Source organism: Geospiza fortis, unplaced genomic scaffold, assembly GCF_000277835.1.
Source record: "Geospiza fortis unplaced genomic scaffold, GeoFor_1.0 scaffold3525, whole genome shotgun sequence".
Lineage (NCBI taxonomy): Eukaryota > Metazoa > Chordata > Aves > Passeriformes > Thraupidae > Geospiza > Geospiza fortis.
This window is the reverse complement of record NW_005055742.1, coordinates 2,433-5,991: the sequence shown is the minus strand read 5'-3', so window position 1 is coordinate 5,991 and position 3,559 is coordinate 2,433. Positions and strand designations below refer to the sequence as shown.

Genomic DNA, 3,559 nt, shown 5'->3' with positions numbered 1-3,559 from the left:
CCGCCCCCCCGCTCCCCCGCCATCCTCCTCCGGTCCAGAGAAATGGAGGAAAACACAAAAGCATCGGGGCAGAACAGCCACTGGAGGTGCCTGAGCCGTCTCCCTGCCCGCAGGCCCAAAGCTGCCCACCGCCAGGGGCTGAGAGGTACGCAGGACGGGCGGCGCCGGCACTCTTTGCCTCGCTGTGTGCTGGTGCCATGCTGCTGCGGGGGGAGAGAGCGAGAGGTCCAAAGCCCTGAGCAGAGCGTTGGGAAATGGGAGGCGAGGAAGGCTTGGGCTAAGCAGGGGTTGAAACTGGGCTGGCTGGTAGTGCACGGAGAGACATTTGTCATCCACGCCGCCAAAACGAACACCTGGTACATCCTAGGTCTTCCTTGTGTTTCATGTGTTTTTATTTCATATTTATGTTATCACAAAAAGCAAGGACCGAGTAAATGGGACTGGTTCCCACTATTGCTGCGTGGAGGCTTTTTACATGCTACTATATTTGTTATCTTTTTTTCACTCCAAGCTTGGCTTTCCCCCTCCTTTTCCCATGTCTGCTGCATTGGGTGTACTCAGGAGGACTGGGTTCCTCAGCAGGGGTCTTAGGAGTCGCTATGAATTCTGGTTTTTCTGAAGGTGAATAGAAGTGTGCTATTGAAACACCTGAAAAGCTTTCCATCTACGACCACCCATGCATCTATGTGTTTTAATCATGTAGCAATGATGTTTTAATCATGTAGCCAGAAGGTTTTTACTTTCTAAGCCAAAACCTGTAGCAGATGACTGCTTTGTGTCTGTGAGAAGTGGCATTTGTGCTGGAGAGCTGCAGCTGGGAAGAAAAGATGGATTAAATGTGCTCTGGGGATGGATGAGCATGGGAGGAAACACTTGCACAGAAAGGCAAGTGATGATTCCAGAGGAAAAATGAGAGGTGATTGCTTCCTATCCATGGGGGCTTTCCTTTGGAATGATGATCAGAGAGTGTAAGCAGATGGAAGCAGAGAGCAGCTTCTGGCTATTTCTGCTCTGTAAACTTCTCTCTGGCTTCACAGGTGCATGCTGGAGAGTGGGAGAAAGGTCCCTGCTGGTTGCCGTGTCTGCGGTGGACAGAGAGCTCTGACCTTGGCTGGATGGGCTGGTGAGTATTGGATCAATCCCTGCCTCCTCATGAACAAGTTATTTTAAGGAGTCATCACTAGGGACCACTTTTAGCCTGCTTCAGTTCGGTTTCTTTTTCACAGGTTCCTGGGTGTTTTGATCTTGACATCGCCAAACCCTCAGGTTTGCTGAATTAGAGCTCTTACCTGTATGGCCCATGAAATGTCCTGGAAGCTGATTGGTGTCTTGGTGCTCCTGTTGTCTTCATTTGGGCTGTGCTTCAGGCTTCTCCCCCTGGGCTCTTGCAGTTGCTGTATCTCTTGGATGCTGTGCAGGATGGAATCAGGCAGCCCAACCTCAGGTTCGCCTTCACCCTGACCCTCCCACATTGCTCGTGTGGCACAGCAGATCCTGAAGCCAGGTACTGGAACTTGCTGCGTGTGTCACTGCTGGGATGAAGAACAGAGCCTTGGGGAGTGTTGATCTCCTCACCTGCTTTGTGCTCGTACACTCTTGACTGAGCTTTTAGTTCTGGGGAAGAGAAGGGGAGGCTGGGCAGCAATCGAGGGAGCCTCAGAGCAAAGGCCTTCTGCAGTTGCTGGGCTGTTCTCCCAGCTTGGAACACTACACACTCGCTACAGTTTCCACGGATTGTCGTCTGTGGTTGTGGATTGGGAACGTTGCCAGGGTGGACAGTACAGAGCATGCTCATACTATGAGGTTTTCTGACACTACAACACTCCCACTCCCTCTAAGAAACTTCCTTTTCAAGGACTATAATGGAACAAAAGCTATGAAAGAAATAAAATTCCAAGGGGGAAAATAGTTTGCAAAAAACAAGTCCACATGGGCCTGGATGCTGATCCCTATTGCTGGTCAGTGAGAACATTTGACAGGTCAGATTTCGAACTGCTTTATTTAACAGGAAACTGGTTTGTTCCTTCTTGTGAGTAGTATCGTTGGCTTTGCATGGGCAAAGCCACTCCAGATTTTCCAGTTAAGAAAAGAGTTAGGGAACTCTTTTAAAACATAGTCCTGGAGGTACCAAGCAACTTGGCTTGGTAATACTGTGGGGAAATAGAATAATATCTGTTCTGACTTTTCTCTCATCTTTCTTCCACAGCTGTTTCTCTATTCCTGACTTTCCTTAACATTGGGGACACGTGGCTTGTAGCACAGGAGCTGGATATGTTACTCACCTGTGTCAGGTTGGTGTAGGTTACGAATTACAGGGTGAGTTGGAAACTTGGAAACAAAGGGAAGAAACTGTTATGTCTCTTAGGAAAAAAATTGACTACATCAGGGCATTAATTCAGGGGACTAACACTTCATCTTTAACGTTCTTCTGTGCTCTGCCCTCATCACCATAAGTGGTGAAAGCCTCCTGAGCAGTTCTCACACACATAGAAGGACTAGGTTGGAAGAGACCTTAAAGATCTTCGAGTCCAACCCATGCCCTAACACCTCAACTATGGCACTGAGTGCCACATCCAGTCATTTTTAAGCACATCTGGGGATGGTGACTCCACCACCTCCCTGGGCAGACCATTCCAGAACTTTATCACCCTTTCTGTAATAAACTTTTTCCTAATATCCAACCTATATTTCCCTTGACGCAGCTTAAGACTGTGTCCTCTGGTTCTGTCAGTGCTGCCTGGAGAAAGAGACCAACCCCCCCTGTCTACAGCCTCCTTTCAGGAAGCGGTACAGAGTGGTAAGGTCACCTCTGAGTCTCCTTTTCTCCAGGCTAAACAGCCCCCGCTCTCTCAGTTGTTCCTCACAGGGCTTGTGTTCCAAGCCCATCACCAGCCCTGCTGCCCTTTTCTGGACACCCTCCAGCGTCTCAACGTCCTTCCTAAACTGAGGGCCCAGAACTGGACACAGCACTCCAGGTGTGGCCTCACCAGTTATTCAGATTATGTTGCACTAACTATTACACAGAATATTCACCTAGATAGGGCTAAATCTGGGTATACATCAGAAACATTTCTAACATGAATGCCTTTGCTATGCTGAGAACTTTACATGCCAAGAGAAAAAACAGGTGTTCCCCCACCTATGCTACATTTTCCTGATAATATTTCAAAGTGCAAAATATCATACTTACAGAAACTTCTTTTGGGTTGTTTCCTTTGATTGAAAAGCTTCATTTAGTAGTTGCATTTGCCACTGTAGCTTTCCAAATTCCTTGACCTGCTTTTTTGTTTTGTTATTTTCTTAGTGTGGATGGTCTTAGTACCCACTCTCCGTGTCTGTGCTGCTCATAATAGTGCCTGACTCCTCTTTTATACATATCACAGGCAAACACTGGCTGTGGTTTCCGTCAGAAAAAGCTCCTTTGGGCTCCTATGCTCCACTGATAGAAGAGCCTGTTTACATTGAAATTATCTTGACATCTCTACTGATCAGCTCTAATGACATGAAGCTGTACTTTATTTACTTCACTGAAATCTTGCATGTATTGTCCAAGTCCTGT

At 47.5% G+C, this 3,559-nt stretch overlaps 1 long non-coding RNA gene across 3 annotated transcripts; it reads left to right on the top strand.

The window, feature by feature from the left end:
* Nucleotides 1-10: 10 nt before the first annotated feature.
* On the top strand, nucleotides 11-2,608 carry LOC115949319. 3 transcript variants are annotated; one of them, XR_004082841.1, is made up of 4 exons: nucleotides 11-145; nucleotides 1,038-1,123; nucleotides 1,227-1,504; nucleotides 2,207-2,608. It is a non-coding gene; the product is annotated as an uncharacterized LOC115949319 (long non-coding RNA). The 3 variants fall into 3 exon arrangements; XR_004082840.1 differs by having other exon boundaries at nucleotides 1,227-1,588; XR_004082839.1 differs by having other exon boundaries at nucleotides 1,227-2,608.
* The last annotated feature ends 951 nt before the right edge of the window (nucleotides 2,609-3,559 follow it).